Raw genomic sequence first — 20,448 nt, 5'->3', positions numbered from 1 at the left:
TTTAATGGATGTTGGAAGCTCCCCGGAGACTTTTGCAGAGTGCTGGCGGCATGCAAGTCGAATAAGTAAAATAAATATATGCCTGCCATAACCCCTCATGGTCTAGGAAGGTATAGGCCAAAAGTATCTGATGGGACACAGTTACTCTGTCTGCACATAACAGATAGTTTCAACCTGCGGGCTCCACTGCTCAGCAAGACCCAGTGAAAAACCTTTCACAGTTGCAGGAAATAATTTGGGACTGTTGCCATTTTTATAACTTCTGTAAAACATCATAAACATGTTCCCATCCAGCAGGCCTTATCTGGTTTGAAGTTTAATTATTGTAATCTTTCTGGAGATGGACAGCGAGATAGATGAGACAGAAATTAAAAGTAAACAGCCAGCTTGAGATATTTTGCTTTCTGCTGAGAAAGAAAAGAGAAAGCGTCTTCTTCCAGTTTATGTAGAGATACGAACTGGACTGGCAGTTAAAACCTACATCAGTCTAACAATGAAAGAGGGTGTGGCTAGTTTTGGTGGTGCAGGGCAGGGTGTGTGGTGCACTCAGCTTTTTCTTCTGAAGAAAGAAAAAAGCAAAGGGGACTCAGAAACCATATTTGGCAGGCTGGCGCTGCCGCCCAGCAAGATGTGATGCATGAGCTGGTTGCTTTATTCGGCCTCTTGATCAGGCCAGATCTGGGTATTAGAGAGCATAGTAGCGCACCTCGGATGACACAGATTGATTGTGCAAGCAGTCAGTTCCACATTCATAAATTAGGCATTTCTTCAGGGATGAACACTTCTGTTTCAAGTGGCTTGTTTCAACTATTTAGGTGCTTGCTATCCTTTAGCTCTCCAGAGTGATCCTAGTCTCCACATCAGTTTCTCTGAGGAACCAATGGTGATTCCTGCAAAAACTAGCTTTCTCGTCTACCCATGAGAAGGCCTCTATCACAGGCTTCTGAGGTCATATTTGTTATCTCAGGTTAGTCAGTGCAGCCATCCTTCTTGTAGCAGCTAACATAATTGTGCCAGAGCACCATTAAGTGTTAAGCATTACCATTGGATGGCAATGCATGCTGTTGAAACAATGCTTTTGAGTCACTAGTGGAAGTGAAATATTTCAGAACTGGTCCCAGTGGCTCTTGACCCAATCAGCATACTGCCTCCTTATGATAATATATATATCCCTTATGCAGGGGATAAGGGATGCTGAAGGAGAGTATCCATGGGCATTACGAAACCAGAATAGGGCAAAAGCTTTTGGGGAGCACATAGAGTACTTAGGTAAGCTATTACAGGGAATCCTGCAGGTTATATAACTTTTTCCCAGTGATTAAGGAACTAAAAGGAATTCTGGGTTGATATCTCAAGTAGACAAATACTAAGTGTAAACACTAGCAGCTGGGAACTCTGCAAAGCACTAATCCAGTAGGAATTGCACAGGACTCCTGCTGACTGAGTGACAAGAAGCACAGCAAGAATAGGAACTGTCAAAATATATAAAGGAACAGCTGTTTTGAAAGCAAAAGAGGCAGGAAGGGCAGGCACAGTAGTTAACATAATGGATAGATCTTGCATTTTAAAAGAGGGGCAGAAAACACCATGGAGAGTCTGCAGAAAAATATGTAAGGAAATAACTAGTATAAAAATAAAGGCTACTCTTGCCATCGTATTAAAAGAACACTGGTAACTGCCAGTCATTAAAGAACAGCTCAATAGGTGTCAGGCTCATTGCTTGAGGCATGTAGTTGGGGGGGATAAAAAATGAAGGGGGCTAGGAACCACAAGAGTGACGTATGAACACTACAAAACTGCACTGAAAACAGCTCTGCCTCTGAACCTCTTTTGAGCATTCCCAGTCTGCCAGTGATCTAATTTGAATTTAGGAAAACAACATTTAAATAAAAAATATCTTCTTAGAACACATACAGAGGGTGTCAACCCCAGGGGTAGGAACCTAAAGGAAGTAATAGTGAACTATCGCATCCCACCCCCACTGAAGACATCATCTTCAATGTGGTCAGGACAAACACATACATGCATACGCCCTACCCAAAGAACCAATGCAGCTGCTAACACAAGAAAGCAAAAGAACACAATGAGAGTGAAGACATCACACACACACACACACACACACACACACAGAGAGAGAGAGAGAGAGAGAGAGAGAGAGAGAGAGACAAAGTCAAGCCCTGCTGGCCAAACAAAGTGTACCAAAGGAACAAAAGCAGAGTGCAGCTGCACATATATGCTGGATTTTAGGAAAGCCAGTTTTAATAAGCTCATAACAATGATACGTGAGGTCCTATGGCAGGAAATCCCATGACAGGTCAGGGAGTCCAAGATGAGTGTAAGTTTCTGAAAAAAGGAAATTCTAAAGGCACAACTACAAACAACCCAACAAGAAAAAAAGGTGGAAGACAGCAAAGAACACCAATGTGGCTTCACGAAAAGTTCCGAGAGGATATGAAAACAAACAAACAAACAAAAGGACACATATAGTAAGTGGATGGAAGGCCAGGTTACAAGGAAGAGTACAGACAGGTGTTAAGAAGGCAAAACCTGAGAATGAACTGAGGTTAGCAAGGGATGCTAAAAGCAATAAAAAACATTCTTCAGGTACATGTGTAGCAAAAGACAGGGAAAAGAAACAGTGGCACAGCTACTCAATGGGGATGGGAAACGATAATAGGCAGCAAAAAAAAAAAAAAAGGCAGACGTGCTCAATTCGTACTTCAGCTAGGACTTTTTCCAAAAGACAGTCTATGAAGTACGTGAAGTACGTGAAAGGGACAGGATTGCAGCTTGAGATTGTTAAACAAATAGTCAAGGAATCCCTTATTACTTTGAACCAGTTCAGATCCCCAGGGCTAGATGAACTGCATCCAAGAGTATTGAAAGAACTGACTAAAGAGATTGCAGGATTGCTATCTATTGTTTTATTGAAATCGTGGAGGATTGATGAAGTGCTGGTTGATTTGAGGAGGGCTAATGTTGTCCTAGTCTTCAAAAAGGCAAAAAGGAGGAACCAGAGAATTACAGACTGATTACCCCAACATCAATCTCAGGTAAAATTCTGGAGCAGTTTGTAAAGCAATCACTCTAAGCACCTTGAAAGCAATGCAGTAATAACTAGAAGCCAACATGGATTTGTGAAGATCAAATCCTGCCAGACTATTCTTGACTAATTTTTTATCAGGTAACCTTCCTGGTAGATGGTCGGAATGTGATAGATGTAATCTTGACTTCAGCAAAGCCTTTGGCAAGGTGCCCCAAGAGCAAGTTCAAAGAAGGGCAACAAGAAGGAGCAGATAACTGGAAACCATGCCCTATTAGGAAAGACTGAACTAGGCATGTTTAACCATGACACAAGAAGACTGAAGGCAAATATGATAGCATTTTTCAAGTATTTGAAAGTAAATGATGCAGAGGAGGAGCAGGATCTGCTTTCCATCATCCCAGAGTGCAGGAGATGTAATAATGGGCTCAAGCTAGAGGAAGCCAGATTCAGGCTGAATACCAGAAAAACATTTTAACTGTTAGAAGAGTACAACAATGGAACCCATTAACTCAGAAGGTGGTGAGCACTCCTGCACTGGAGGCATCCATGAGAAAACTGGACAGCCCTCTGTCAGATCTCCTGTGATTTGGATTCCTGGATTGAGCAGGTGATTGAATTCAATGGCCTTAAAGGCCCCTTCCAACTCAGTTATTGTATGATTCTATGAAATGGCCAATCATGGAGGACCATACACTAATAAAGAAAATGTTAATGAATTTGTTTAGTTTGTAAATACAGTGGTGCCTCGCTTTACGATTGTCCCGCATTATGATGAAACCACATTACGATGATCTTTTTGTGATCGCAATTGCGATCGCAAAACGATGGTCTAAATGGGGGAATTTCACTTTGCGATGATCGGTTCCCTGCTTCGGAACCGATTCTTCGCAAAACAACGATTTTAAAACAGCTGATCAGCGGTTTCCAAATGGCTGTCGGGTAAATAAAATGGCTTCCCGCTGTGTTTTCGGATGGATTCCTCGCAAGACAGCCACTGAAAATGGCCGCCCTAAGGAGGATCTTCACTGGACGGTGAGTTTCCAGCCCATTGGAACGCATTAACTGGGTTTTAATGCATTTCAATGGGCTTTTTATTTTCGCATTACGACGTTTTCGTTCTACAGCAATTTTGCTGGAATGAATTAATGTCGTAATGCGAGGCACCACTGTAGACAGCAAGGGGGAAAATTATACAGAAATCCATCTAGGAGCAGTAGGGGGCAGCAACTTATTAAATACTGTATGAATCAGTGATTTGGAAAAAAAGCTAAACAAATGTTGACCAGTGACACATAGATACAGTATTTCTAATTTGTACATATTTTCCTCTTTTTCTTGTCTTTGCTGCATCCAAATGAAGTAGGGAGGAAAGAATGACAACAAAAGATTGCCATCTTTTGTTCATCTTCCCCCTTCCATATACAGACATCATAATCATAAACAGCTATCTATGTTACTAAGGAAGAAATAATAGCTGGTCTAAACTGATACATGCCAATGTGTTTTGAGACACAGTTTTACCCCCACACACTGTGTTGTTATCAGTGGAATTACAGAGAGATGCACTTAAATTCTTAACAATGAGGGAGAATCCCATCTAACTGTTCATTCACATGGAAGCCATACAGATGCAGAAGCCCGTCATTTAAATTTCTTACACTGCGAAGGGACCTATTCCTGCCCTCCTAGGACAGGGTGAGGAAATAACCTCAAGCACCAGAGCATTCTGTTCTCAAGGCTGGGAGACATTAGCTCCCAGCAATTAAGAGAAGAAACAAAATCAACTCTGTTCTGAGACGGTATTTGATATTGATACGTCTGTGAATACCAACTAAGAGAGCTGCCTCTCCCCCATATATGGGACAAGAACAAGATTTGGATCCCTTGCCAATGTGCCATTTAAAGAAGCTCCTACCTTCTCCTTTTGCCCTTTCCCCTTATCTCGCTCTCACTCATTCACTTTAATGGGTTCCCTTATATTTGCAGTTTCAGATATCTGTGGATGATGCTGGAATGGATCACCTCTGGATCAGGGAGCGGGCTACTGTATCCAGAAGTAGTTTACTATTCCCCTCTTCTAGGGGCACCCTGGAACTGTGCAGCTTAAGTTACCACTGAAAGGTCATATCATTAAGAGCCTTGTGGAGGTATTACCAACTCAAGTATTCAGGAGTGTTATGTATACTCTTTATATCGGCGTTGTGGCCATGCCCCTCATATTATCTGGCTTGTGGAGGGATTAAGTGTGATCAGGAGTGCTAGATTTCTTTTGGAAGCTTATTCTGCAGCTATTGGCTATTAAATATATTGCTGACAATATTTCCTGACAATGCTCAAGGTGGGTCTCTGGAACATATTTGTAATTGTTAGGTCACTGCTTCATTAAAAAATAATAATGAAGCAAAAAAACAGCAGTTTTAAATAGATGTCTACATGAAATAAACTTTGATCTCCGGGTAATATGGGCATCTGAATTTTGGTGGATTTAAGCAGCCTGGATATAGCACAGGAGGTTTCAGGAGGAACAGAAAATGAAATTACACTTAAATTGTAATACTGTATATAGACGCTTAGGTCTGCAGTCTTATGCACATAGCCGGGAATAAGCTGCTCCAGACTTGACAAAATTTACTTCTTAGTGGGCATGCACAGAACTACATTGCGTTTTCAAGGAGTAAAACCTGCCACAAAGGAGGAAAATCGTTTCTTGAATAAATTGTATGAACAAAATCAGTACAGAGAACCTTCAGTTTAATTTATAACTGAGTTCATCATTAAAAATAATGAGGTTGCAATTTTGACACCTGAATTGAAGAGTAAGGGAGCAAATCTATATTTCCATTAAAGCCAACCTCTTCTAATTAAACAGCTGGTGCCTCATAGAGAACAGGCTGCTCAATAAAGATCAAGATGATATTTTGTATTTGATGGACCATCAGCCCTGTCGGCCAGTAGTTGCTAAAGGCAACAAGGATGGGATGGTGGCATTGTTGATTCTTGGAAATGGGGAGTGGAGGGTTAGAAATGAACTTTGAACTAAGAACTAAAAGCATTTATAAAAGCAATCCAAAAATCTTTTTGTCTTTTGGCATTGTTTAATTCATAAATAACTTGGCCCCATTCTAATCCATGTCTGCCCTTCAGTTTCTCCAAAATGTACCTTCTAAAAGCAATTTAGGAGATCATGAAGGGAGGCGTAATGTTGTGGGGCTTCAAGTAGGCCATTAAGCTTTATGAAACAGGGACATCCCAGGGGACTGCCTCCGGAAATTTCTCCCCTTGGGCTTCCAGGCCCTGGGTCAATCATTTTGTTATATTATATCTCCTGAGAATTTTTGGGATAGGAAATGGTTTCAGAATACAATTCCCATGGATCTATGTGCTAGGAATTACTTGTTGGTAAGTCTAGAGAGACCAATGAAGACTTCCCCCATTCCTCCTCACCACAAGGCATAGCTGCCACAAGGTATGTTTGAAGTATGAGAAAATCCATTGAAAGGGCCTTCAGTTGGGAAGCTGGGGGCACCAATGTGAGCATCTTTCAGACTTGATTTGGTTGCATTTCTCCAAATAGCCCCGTATTCATTTTAAAGAAATGAAGGCATGTTGTTAATGTTCTCATTCTCAGAAAGACAGGCTGCCTCGCTATGTTGACAGTCCACTGAGTATTCATTCACTAATTTTTCCATTGCTTTCAGTGTGAGAATGGAACAATTTCCCCCTTACCATGTTGCATACACTTTACAGAAAAGTCTCTGCATAAAACTGTCTCTCTCTTTTTTGTGTAGTAAAACATAACACACGCACACACATGCACACACAGCCAGATAAACCATCTGATGGATAAAGAAGATACAAATAACCTATCCAGTCTTTCTCTTTCTAACAAGTCCATGAAGAAAGGTAACAACTACTGTAGTGTTGCATAATTATGTAAATTCATGCAAATCATATAAATCACAATTCATGCAAATCACACATTGAGACCTCCAGAAATGATCTTGCCATCTCAAACATGATGGGGGAGGGGAGGGATTAAAGTGTGAAAATGGGACAACTGACAATCTCATCCTTGCTTTGTGTTGGTTGTATGACCTTCACTTTTCACCAGCGAATTTTTGCCTATTCCTTTCACTTTATCATATATATGTTTTTCTATGCATGTCCCCTTTCTGACTGAAGTGTCCTTGCGCTTTCCTCTCCCCTCCCCCAAGATTTTTCTTTTCTGGTTTTCCTCTTCCTCACTCCTCTAACTATATGTCTGTGAAAGTGAGGCAGAAATGAAAATGGATGCAGGGAATGCTAATAAAAGCAGAATGTTGGCATGGACAAACTTGGAACACATCAAGTTATTTTGAGATTTATACTTCTACACTGCTATACTATTTTCTGAATAATGAGGCTTCAACAAGAGGCTAAGGTCTACATTTCTTTACCAGTTTATTTTCCAAGAACCCTGTGAAACATCTCAGGAGCTTAGACTGTTCAAGCTCATTTGGAACTGAGTTCAGGAGATGACTTTGTCCTCATCATCTCCAACTGAAAAATGTTGCAAATTCAGAAAATGATTTTGCAAAAGTGCAAGTCCTGAGCTGAAAATGATGGAATTATTTCTCTGTTTCCACACATTAGATAACATGTGATAAATAAGCATACCACAAAAAGTATTCAGTTAATTACTGTAAAGGAAAATATAATTAAACCACTACATTTGCTGCCTCAGTATGGCAAAAGATAAAAAGATAAAGTACTTTCTGTTACTAATGGGCAGATGGCGGCTTCCATTATTCTGAAGCCTGAAAAGGAGCTGAGTACAGTGGACCCTCGACTTACAGACGGCTCGACTTACAGACTTTTCGAGTTACAGACTTCTCTGGCCGCAAAATTTAGGTTCAACTTGCAGCCTGAGAATTGACTTACAGATCAGAAAAAAACCAAAATGGAACAAAAATGGCTGGTTACGGATTAATCGGTTTTCAATGCATTGTAGGTCAATGGAGATTCAACCTACAGACTTTTCGACCTGCAGCCACCATTCCAATACGGATTAATTCCGTAAGTAGAGGGTCCACTGTATAGGATATCTATGTTACCCAGTTTTATCTGGGTAACATAAGTATTAGCACTTCTTAAATTTTGCTAGTATGGATAACAGCTAATCCTAAAAAAATCCATCCAAAGAATGAATTCCAAGTTAAATAAATCATCTTCTCAGAAAAAAATACAGTATAGCTATACTATTCCAGAATTGCCTCTTTGATTGAGGTCTTGCAAGGCAGTCTCCTCAGCTGTATAGGCCAATAATGTTTCATCAGAACAGACTTTTTACAAATGAACTTAATGCTCAACTCATACCTGACCATTTACATAGATGTCTTTGGGAATGGCAAATTTGTTTCCATCCAGTTGCTTCAGCAGCTTTTATGCAGCACTTCAGAAACAAGTACAGTAAGTACCAATGCCAAGCTCATAACAGAAAAAAACCTGCTCAAAAATCTGGTGTTTCTGTGTCAGGGATGGGTAATTTTGGTGCAAATGAGATCCAAAATAAATTTCCACAGAAACCTCCATGGTAAAAGGTGACAGAAATAAGGCCAGAACCTAAATACAGCATTTCGGCAACTCGCATGTAAAGACAATGAGAACTATTATAATCATGGCAAACAAACAAGACAACAATAAAAAAAGAAAAAGATGTATCTTCCAGAAGATCCAAGAAACCAAAGAAAAATGTAAATGAAGATTTAAATCTACTGAGAGGTCAGTGGGAGAATATCTTATCTGTTCAGGATAAAATAAAGAAAAGATGGAGATTATATACTGAAGAGCTAGGCAGAAAAGATGCAAAAAATGGGAGATTATTTCAAAGAAGAATCTTTTGATGAAGAACCTGAAGTTACAGAAAGTAAAATGCAAGCTGCTCTGAATGCACTTGGAACAAATAAACCACTAGGAATACGTGAAATACTAATAGAGCACTTTCAAGCTGTTGAGACCCAATGTATCAAAATCCTAGCACAAATATGCCACCAAATATGGAAGACAAAACAATTTTCCAGAGGCTGGAAATATTCACTGTAGATTCCAATCTGAAAATAAAAGGCAAAAAACTGAAGTAACTATAATGAGATAATAATAATGTGCCATCAAGTAAAATCTGACTTATGTAAACTCTTGAGCCTGGAAATGGATTGGCAGTTTTACAAAAAATGCTTTAACTGTATATTGTGTGAGAGCTGCCATATGTTCAAATTGGATTCAGAAAAGAAAGAGGCACTAGAGATTACAGTATAACCAAATACATATGGGCTACTGGAGCATACAAAATAATTGACAGGTAACAGCAAAGTCATTGATTGCATAAAACTTATGAATCAATCTAAAATTAATGGATATGCCATAATATCTGATAGCCCTGATAACCTGTACTTTAGAAAAGAGATGATTATTAGGACAGAATATGAAGAAACATTGTCAAAGGTTGGCATGGACAGAATTTTAATCTCCTATCTGTTTAATTTATATGCAGAATATGTCACGTGGAAAGCTGGATTTGATTGCGATGAAGGAGTAAACAATGGGGAAGATAACCAGTAGTTTAAAGTATGGTATGATATTCTGTTACAAGCTGGAGTTTGAAGGGCCAGAGGAACTAGAGACCAAATTGCTAACATGTGCTGGATTATGGAGCTCCATATGGAGCAGATGGTGACAGCAACCACAAAATTAAAAGACGCCTGCTTCTTGGGAGGAAAGCGATGACAAACCTAGACAGCATCTTGAAAAGCAGAGACATCACCTGTCTGCATAGTCAAAGCTATGTTTTTTTTTCCAGTAGTGATGTATGGAAGTGAGAGCTGGACCATAAAGAAGGCTGAGTGCCGAAGAATTGATGCTTTTGAATTGTGGTGCTGGAGGAGACTCCTGAGTGTCCCCTGGACTGCAAAGAGAACAAAGGAAATCAACCCTGAGCGCTCACTGGAAGGACTGGTCCTGAAGCTGAGGCTCCAATACTTTGGCGATCTGATGAGGTGAGAAGACTCCCTGGAAAAGACCCTGATGTTGGGAAAGTGTGAAGGCAAGAGGAGAAGGGAACGACAGAGGATGAGATGGCTGGACAGTGTTACTGAAGCTACCAACATGAATTTGACCCAACTCAGGGAGGCAGTGGAAGACAGGAGAGCCTGGCGTTCTCTGGTCCATGGGGTCACGAAGAGTTGGACATGACTTAATGACTAAACAACAACAGCAACAACAAGCTAAAGTGAAATATTTATGTCAGTGTTGAGGCTCTTGCCTGGGAAAAGGAGCTTTGCTGCTTCTTGAAGAAAGCAAAATAATTCTGCTAAGCAGAAGGAGCATATATTTGCGAAATAGAAGCAGCTTGCATTCTGTGTACAGTACTTTATTTTTTTTTCCTTCATTGCTGCCCTTCTAGGTCTCAGTCTTCTGATTTCTTGGCCACAGTCTCCCTTTGGACTGATAACTAAACCAAGGTATAAAAAAGCTTTCACAATTTCAATTTCTTCCTTTGCAACATTAAAGGTGTGTAGTACTTCTATAGTCATGATTTTTTCCTTCTTAATGTTTGACTGCAGTCCTGCTTTGGCACTTTCTTATTTCACTTTCACTAAAAGTTGTTCCACACCGTTGCTGCTTATGGGTGTTCACTGCATCTATTTTAAGTGGAGTAACAAGTGGATTAAGGCACAAAACTGTTGGAACTAATGGGTTGATATGGATCAACACATCTAAATACATTTGGCAAACCTCCTTAGTGATGCACTTATAGCAGTTTTCATGACAGCATTTCAAAATTCACAACTATGCTACTGATCATAGCAGAAATGTACTACGAGCAATGAGGTTCCACTGGCTTTAGGGGAAAGTACGTGTCATTCCCTATGTCATGTCTGAGCTATGAGCTACCGAATATTCTAAGTAAGATTCCTCTTGAGCAGAAGTTGCTAATTATATCATCCCTGTTTGCCTTGCCCTGTTTTGTTTATTAGGATTCCCATGCCCTCAAAACACCAGCCAAATATGAGTTTATGAAATGGTAATCAAATATTAGCACAAAACCAGTGATTAATTCTTTCCTTCTTCCAAACATTATAGTATCTAGGAGAGAATGACATAACCCGTGGGACACGCTGGCACTGCGGGATAAACCGCAGAAGCCTCTGTGCTGCAAGGTCAGAAGACCAGCAGTCTCAAGACAGAATCTATGTGATGGGGTGAGCATCCGTTGCTTGTCCCAGCTCCTGCCAACCTAGCGGTTCGAAGGCATGTACTGTAAATGCGAGTAGATAAATAGGTACCACCATGGTGGGAAGGTAATGGCATTCTTTCTCTAGTCGCACTGGCCACGTGACCACGGAAACTGTCTACGGACAAACACTGGCTCTACGGCTTGGAGACGGGGATGAGCATCGTGCCCTAGAGTCGGACATGACTGGACTAAATGTCAAGGGAAACATTTACCTTTTACCTTTTATAACCTACTGTGCCTTTTCCTGCTTGCCTGATTATATCATTGATCTTGCAACCTTATTTACATAGTTTGTTCTAAGCAGAGTGTTACCCATCACTTTGACCTTTTAAAAAATGTCCTGACAGATTGACATCCTAATATCACACTGATTTTAATATATTCATCTGCATGAATCTTAGGATATGCACCTTTATGGAACTAAAGCAAGTAGGTGGTAGAAATATTTTAGTAGCTGGAGGGGCTACACGAATATATTCATTTTGCATAAATTTAAGACCGGATATTGTCCCACAGTTTTCTGGATGTCGGAGATGCCATATTCCTTTGGAGTTTCCACTTGGACAAATTCCAGTGTAGTGTTTTTCTAAGCAATTCTGGGGAAGATAGTGGACTGATTGATAAATTAACTGATGTACTTCAAAGCCCAGAACACGAAAGCACTGACTCAAAATGTACCACCAAAAAGCACAATTAATTTCCTAGGCAAAACACCTGATTATTTTAATGAGTCCAGAAAAAAGTAATATTGCTGCTTATGATTGCTGACCATGCAGAGAACATTATGCTTTCTTTTATTGCCTATTCATTTGTATATATTCCTTGACCCACAGCAAGACACAAGGTTAGTCTTGATATCAGAGATAGTTTTCTTTGAGCAAGCCTTTGAAAATTATATTTCTTCAAAAATTTATAGCTCTAAAAGAAACTGGAAATGATGCAAGTAAACAAAGACACCATCTATTCTTTTATTAACTTTTTCAAAAAGGAAACAAGATAATTCAAACAGTCAGAAGATTACTGATTACATAGCTAAATAGTCGCATACGCTCATATTAACATCAGCAAAAAATATTGCAACCTTAACATCTTGTACCAACAAATCCAGCACTAAATTATTTTCATCACTTTTTTCAAGCACCAGGAAAGGACACATGTTTTATCTTATGCAAATGAAATATATTTTAAAATTTTAAATCTCTCAGGCATACCAATTAGATTAATTGGGCTCATGGTGTCTTGTTGATTACTGTTAACATAGTTATTTTAAGAACATTTTAGGTCAATTACCACCAATGTTTACAAAACTGTAGCTGTCATAAATGTTGATTATTTGATGCCCTAAAGTCTTTGTGTGCTCCCATGTGACTCCTCAGGGTCAACAAAAAAGGCTAAATGGTAATTTTACCATTTATAAAATGATAATTCCATTGCAAATGTAAGGAAAACACATTCAGAAGGGCCTGGTAAGAATTTGGAAGAATTTATGGCATGCTGCAAAATCTTATGTATGTTTACTCACAAGTAGCTACATAAGTCACAGTCCAGTTAATCTATGTTCAGTAAACAGGGAAGTGTGAGGGATTTTTTTTTAGTCTTAGAATATGCACCATTTGAAAAACTGAATTTTGTACATTTCTTATATATATATATATATATATATAACTCCTGCCTTCCTAAACTTAAGAGCCTTGCTGGATCAGGCCAGGGGCCCATCTAGTCCAACTTCCTGTATCTCACGGTGGCCCCACCAGATGCCTCTGGGAACACACGAGACAACTAGATACCTGTCTCCTGATACCACCTCCCTGCATCTGGAATTTTGAGATACCTTCCTTGTAAGCCTGAAGATTGTACATCCGCATCATGGCTTGTAACCCTGTTTCCTCCAGGGATCTGTCCAATCCCATTTTCAAGGCATCTAGGCCAGATGACATCACCACATCCTGTGGCAAGGAGTTCTGCAGACTAACAACACGCTGGGTAAAGAAATATTCAATTTCAGTGGATGTCCCTGTGACAAACCCAGACCTACTGGGATCTATCACACAGTTACTAAGCTGCCACCAACCATTCCCTATAATAAGTCACACAGACCAGGGATGGATTTTCAAACAATAAAAAGAATAAGGTTTATTTAAGTACACACAGGGTAAATAAAACAATCAGGTGAATAAATAAAGTAACGTGGCTTGTTCTCACTCACACAAGCATACAGTTTGGTTCACCTAGAACCTTTAACTTAAAGCACAGACCCTGAACCCATCAGTTCTGGCTAACCCACAGACACCTGAACTTATCAGGTTGGTACTCTGACACACAGTAGTACCCTGTCAGACACCCAGACTCCCACAACAGCTTCTTCTTCCCCAGCTGCTGCTTCGTCCCAACCCAGTGTCTCACAGTCTGTCTCAGCATCTCCTCTTCACCACACAGGCATCACATATTTATACAGTACAGCCCCTCCTCCTGATGTCCCGCCTTCCACTCCCCATAGGATGGAACTTTCCCTCCAAACCCATGACAGACAGGTAACATCAGTGCTGTTATGTAACACCTCCCCTCTTTAAAAGTTGTTTTGTAGGGGGAAAGCTAAAAGTGCTTTTCACCAAAAAAACAACCTGCATAAAATACACAACAACATTTATACATACCATATAATACTTACATATACTTACCCTCCAAGTTAACCATAGCAAATAGGCATTTCAAACATTTACCATATGCATTACATCAATTTTACCTTTATTAATACAAACCAATTTAAAACCAGGTACATTTTAACTTTTTGTCTTCATTATATACATATAGTCCATGTTCTTTCGCCGTCTTCAGTCTTCAGGTCTTCTTGATAAGGCGTCAGCAACACAGTTCACTGACCCTCTGACCACCTTCACTTCAAAGTCATAGTCCTGTAGGTTTAAAGCCCACCTCATAAGTTTGCTATTGTGGGTTTTCATTGTCTTTAACCATTGCAATGGTGAATGGTCAGTGCACAGAATAAAATGTCTTCCCCAGATGTAAGGCTTGGCCTTCTGGATCGCGTAGACTATGGCCAAACACTCCTTCTCCACGGTTGCCAAATGTCTCTCACCTTTTTGAAGTTTCCTACTCAGGTAGGACACTGGATGCTGGTCACCATTCTCATCCTCCTGGCACAGAACTGCTCCTACCCCGCTGTTAGACGCATCGGTGTAGATGATGAACTCCCGGTCGAAGTCTGGAGCCCGCAGGACTGGATAGTTGATTAGCGCCTCCTTCAACCTCTGGAACGCCGCCTCACAGTCACTGGCCCACGGGATGCAGTCATCAGCCGTCTTCCTCGTCAGATCGGTCAGCGGAGCCGCAATCTCGCTAAACCTCGGGATGAACTTTCTGTAGTAGCCCACCAACCCAAGAAATGATTTGACCTTTTTCTTGGTGTTGGGTCTAGGCCAATCACGAACAGCTTCTATTTTGGCCTCCAGGGGTTTTATCATTCCTCCCCCTACCATGTGACCCAAGTATTTTATTTCTGGGCTACCCAGCTGACACTTGCTGGCCTTTACCGTTAGCCCTGCTGCACTTAACCTCTGCAGCACTAACTCCAGGTGTATCAGGTGATCTTCCCAGGTATTACTGAAGATCCCTATGTCGTCAATGTAGGCCACTGTAAAGTCACTGAGCCCTGCCAAGGTCTGGTCCATCAGCCTTTGGAATGTGGCTGGTGCATTTCTGAGACCAAAGCTCAGGACTCGAAACTCATAGAGACCAAAAGGGCTGCAAAAGGCAGTCTTTTCTTGATCCCTGGGATCAATTCTTAATTGCCAATATCCCTTTACCAGGTCCAATGATGAGATGAACCGACAACCCCCTATGGTTTCAATCAGGTTGTCTAGCCTGGGCATTGGGTAGGCATCAGGAGTGGTTACACGGTTTAATTTCCTGTAATCGACACAAAACCTAATGCTCCCATCAGGCTTGTCCACAAGGACTATCGGAGAGGACCAAGGACTAGAAGAGGGGACGATTATGTTCTCCCTCAGCATTTCGTCCAGCTCCTTCCGCACCTTGTCCCTATAGGGTCCCGTTACTCGGTATGGGGATACTGCCTGCGGGGGTGCATCCCCTGTGTGGATCCGATGCATCACTCCCTTCACTATCCCCGGCTTGTTGGAAAACACCTGCTGATATTTACTAAGCAGCATTTTTAGTTCTTGCTGCTGGTCTTGGGTGAGTGCAGGACTGATCTTTACCTCCTCTGGGTTGTATTTTACTTCCCCTCTACCCTCCCAGAAGGGCAATTCCGCTTCCTCACTCTCAGCTGCTTTTATCGCGAATAAAACCCTCTGTTCCCCTCTGTAGTAGGGTTTTAGGGCATTCACATGAACCACCCTCCTTGCTTGGTTCTCCTCCTGCTCTATTAGGTAGTTCAGGTCTGACATCTTGGAAATGACCCTATATGGTCCTGCCCATTTGAGCTGCAGTTTATTCTCTCTGCAGGGCCTAAGCCAAAGCACTTCTTCCCCTGGGTCAAAGTGCCTCTCTCTAGCTTTGTGGTCATACCATGTTTTCTGTCTGACCTTCTGAGCTTGCAGGTTTTCTGCTGCCAGCTCTAGATTTCTCCTTAGGTCATTCATCAAGGTGTCTATGTATGTCACAACGTCTTGTGGGTCATCCTGGGTGATCTGCTCCCAATTTTGTTTGATCAAATCAAGGGGCCCTTTCTCCCCTAAGTGTGCAGCAAACATGTCAGAGTGACCCCTTTGTAAGATCATGGGGCGATACTTTTCAGGTACCACCAGTTGACTTCTGATCCCATCTCCCCCTTTTGAGATATTCCTCAGGGTTTCTCTATATAAAATCCCCTTTTTCTCCAGAAATCTCACTGGGGTTTCAGGTGTTAGCTGGGCGTCAGTCACCTGTTCAAAACACTTTTGGAGAGTGGCGTCTGCCTTTTGCTCCTGTCCAAATCTGCTGTCTGTGGTTAAGGTTTCCACCACAGCTTCTGAACTTCCCCCACCTGCTTCCGTCTCTGGCTCATCATTACCCCCCTGAACTGTCCCTGTGGTGGCTTGTGAGCGTGTAATCACTAGCACCCGTTTCACATGTTCAGCCAGGTCATTTCCCACGAGCACGGCTGCTGGCAGAGTCGATGAAATCGCTAGCCGCCAATCTCCCCTCCAGCCTTGAAAGTTGACAGGCACCTCTGCTACTGGCCGAGAGATTATCTGCCCCTCAATCCCTGCTACCTTTATGCTCTCATTTGGGATTATAAACTCCCGGGGAATAATATCTGGATGGCACAGGGTTACCTGGGAACAAGTGTCCCGCAGCCCCCTATACTGACGGTCAAGTATTCCTACGTCCACCCCTGCTGTCTCAAACAACTGAGAATCTGTTTTTATCAGCAAGCAGCGCTTTACCTCCACAAGAGGACCATTTTCCTCAGCCTGATCAGCAGCGGTAGCTGTTCCAGACTGAGTAGCCATGGCAACAGGCTCCCTCAGTGAGACTGAGCCTTGCTCTTTCTGGACACAGAACACAGCTTTTGGCTTGGTTCCACTAGACTCCTGAGGCACCATTCCTTTTAGCTGCTTCAATTTCTCACACTCTGAGATCAGATGACCCTTTCCCTGACAGAAATAGCATTTTCTGGTGTATTTTGATTCTCTCTCCTCTTGTTTGGGTTTTCCCTCCAAATTCTGAGGTCTTGGTTTCATGTCTGAGGGCTTCCCTTCACCATGGGCCCCTCCCCCTTGCTGGCTTTTCCCTTTTATTCTCAAATCCAGCTCCTTTTGCTTGGCCTCAAACTCAGCCCTGATCTGTAAAATTTCTTCCTCAGCCCTAGCTTTTATCTCTTTTACTTTTTCTTCAGTCTTATCTCTGATTTCTTTTAATTTAATGTCTTTTTGCTGAGTATATTTTTCAAGATCTTGCTCACTTTGTCTGACCTGAGCCTCATACTTTTCCTTCTTTGACATTTCTTCCACTGATAAATTGTTAATAAACTTATTTAGGAACTTCAATTCCAATTGTACCAGTCTAATTTGGTGTTTCAGTTCCATCTCTTTTATCCTCATGGCCATTCCCCTTTTCTTGGCATCTGCCTCTGCCTGACAGATTTCAGCTCTTTCTTTTCTTCTGATTTCCATTTCCCTCACCCTCAGTTCATGCTGTTGGGCTAGGAGTATTTTTCTGAGTTCTGGGTTTTGTTCTCCCGTGCTGTCACCTTGCACTGAGCCAAATTCATCCTCAGAACCTTGGTCAATCTGGGGGTCTTTCACTTCACTCATGTCTGCTACTTGGCTTCGAGTCAAGGGCATAACCCCCCCCTCAGAACAGGCTGCTTTAAAAAGTCAAGCCTCAGAATAAAACGACCACTTTTTTCCTTTTTGCCTCAGAACCAGCTCTCCTAGAGATTGCTGCTGTTCTTCAGCACTAAATTTGCAACAGTATCGAGTCAGAGCCTACCCCCCTCTGCTGGGCCTCTCAGCTGGCAAGCTAGCTCACTGTTGCTACGCAGTTTTGCCTCAGCGTTTTCCCGCCAAAATCAGGCTGCCTCAGAGCACCTTAATCTAAGTCTCCCCAGTTGGCACGTTCTTCTACTAGCGCACCTCCCCGTGAGGTACACCTAGAAGATTACCTACGCGCCTCAGACTGTCCCTGACTAGACCCCCCTTGCTCTGGGCACACTTGCCAAGGCTTTGCTGGACCGCTGGACAACTGGACCAGTCGTATCCCACACGCTGGACACCAATCAATGTGACAAACCCAGACCTACTGGGATCTATCACACAGTTACTAAGCTGCCACCAACCATTCCCTATAATAAGTCACACAGACCAGGGATGGATTTTCAAACAATAAAAAGAATAAGGTTTATTTAAGTACACACAGGGTAAATAAAACAATCAGGTGAATAAATAAAGTAACGTGGCTTGTTCTCACTCACACAAGCATACAGTTTGGTTCACCTAGAACCTTTAACTTAAAGCACAGACCCTGAACCCATCAGTTCTGGCTAACCCACAGACACCTGAACTTATCAGGTTGGTACTCTGACACACAGTAGTACCCTGTCAGACACCCAGACTCCCACAACAGCTTCTTCTTCCCCAGCTGCTGCTTCGTCCCAACCCAGTGTCTCACAGTCTGTCTCAGCATCTCCTCTTCACCACACAGGCATCACATATTTATACAGTACAGCCCCTCCTCCTGATGTCCCGCCTTCCACTCCCCATAGGATGGAACTTTCCCTCCAAACCCATGACAGACAGGTAACATCAGTGCTGTTATGTAACAGTCCCCTTGTTCTAGTGTTGTATGAGAGGGAAAAGAGCTTCCCTCTATCCACTTTATCCATCCCCTGCATAATTGTATATGTCCCCCCTCAGGTGCCTTTTCTCTAGACTAAAGAGCCCCAAATGCCGCAGCATTTCCTCATAAGGGATGTGTCTCAGCCCTGTAATCATTTTAGTTGCTCTCTTCTGCACCTTTTCCAGTTCCACTATGTCTTTTTTGAGGTGTGGTGACCAGAAATGTATGCAAAACTCCAGGTGTGGCCTTACCAGCATGTTCTACAATGGCATTATAATTGATTTATTTCCAATCCCCTTTTTAATGATATCTAGCATGGAATTGGCCTTCTTCACTGCCGCCACACACTGGGTTGACACTTTCATGCGATGATAATGGTGCTGGAGAACACCATCAAGGAGAGGGAAAAGAAGTATTTAGAAGAGCTGAAAATGAAAAGCCACAAGCTGAACATGCTGTCAAGCGAACTGGAGCAGCGGGCCAGTACTATCGCGTACCTCACCTCCCAGCTGCACGCGACAAAGAAGAAGCTGATGAGTTCCAGTGGGACTTCGGACAGCTCTCCGTCAGGAAGCCCGGTGCTCTCCAGGTACAAGCTGGCCCCTCCCAAAGATAAGCTCCCAGAGACTCCGCGGCGCAGGATGAAGAAGAGTCTGTCCACGCCTCTCAATCCCGAATTCGAAGAGGCTTACCGCCTAGGATCGGAGAGCCGCAAGCTGCTGTTACGGGAGCCCGTGGATGCTATGCCTGACCCCACACCGTTCTTGTTGGCCAGGGAAACGTCCGAGATCCACCTTATCAAAGAGAGGCCTTTAGTCATCCCGTCGATCCCCTCGGAGCGCACGTCCGCCGAGCTGCACAGCCCTGCCCGGGAGAAGCACCACAAGGCCCACGTGGGCGTGGCCCACAGAATCCACCACGGGGCTTCTCCGCCCCAGGCTCAGCCGGACGTTGAGACACTAGCCGTGGATCAGGTGAACGGGAGCAAAGTGGTCCGGAAGCACTCGGGGACAGACAGAACTGTTTAAGCAAATTCTTTTGGGGGAGGAGACTCCCGTATGCACTGTGATCACAAATAGGGTTAATCACATCTGCAGTTTAAGAAGACATCCCCCCCCCTCTCAAATGCCATCCTCCCGTGCATGCCAAATTCTTTCTATCACTAGAATAATCTCCTTCCATGGAACGCCAATATGACTGTGTTCATATTGCAGAGCATCTACTTAATGAAACGCTGTGGCCAAATTCAGGTGTCTGCCTGGCTGCTTGCTTCCACTGCACCTTCATTTATTCTAAGCATCCTTGCGGGCGAACGCCCCGGGCATCAGGCTCCCTTACGAAATCAGTAGCAATGGTAGCATCAGATAAGCCTCCGTGCAGCCCTGTGTTATCGGCTGTGAACGGTCAAAGCCTCCTTCTATGTATCGCTCCGCAGAGTCATGATAATGTGTCTTCTTGGGAGGGGGGGCCACCCTGCGCTGACCACCCTGCCGAGGCCTGCCTGCGAAGAAGCCCTGTCTGAGCAAACGCTCTCCTGGTCCATCTGGTGGGTCCTGATCCCAGTGTTCATATTTTTCTGTCACTGATTTTATCTACAGCGACTGAAATCCTAACAAACTCTATTTTTTTTTTCATCAAGCTGTCCACCAGCACACCAAGATCTCTTTCCTGAGCCATCACAGACACCTCATAACCCATCAGCTGATAAATAAAGTTTTGAATTTTTTCACTGAGTGATAAGGCTGGTTAAGAAAATAGGTAGAGAAGGTGGTAATGATGTTGCAAGAGAAAAGTATGTACTGAGAGAACTGTTAATGATTTGCTTGTGTAC

General features: G+C 42.6%; 1 protein-coding gene and 1 pseudogene across 5 annotated transcripts in view; one reads left to right on the top strand and one right to left on the bottom strand.

Moving 5' to 3' along the window:
- The window catches only part of OXR1 (oxidation resistance 1), a 298,281-nt gene that overhangs the window by 118,447 nt on the left and 159,386 nt on the right, over nt 1–20,448 (bottom strand). The window lies entirely within an intron of this gene.
- Nucleotides 18,986–19,862, top strand: LOC144589303 (coiled-coil domain-containing protein 92 pseudogene; annotated as a pseudogene). The gene has a single exon (XR_013545355.1). The product of XR_013545355.1 is annotated as a coiled-coil domain-containing protein 92 pseudogene (transcript).

This window comes from Pogona vitticeps, chromosome 4 (assembly GCF_051106095.1).
Source record: "Pogona vitticeps strain Pit_001003342236 chromosome 4, PviZW2.1, whole genome shotgun sequence".
NCBI lineage: Eukaryota > Metazoa > Chordata > Lepidosauria > Squamata > Agamidae > Pogona > Pogona vitticeps.
This window is presented reverse-complemented; position numbering and strand designations above follow the sequence as displayed.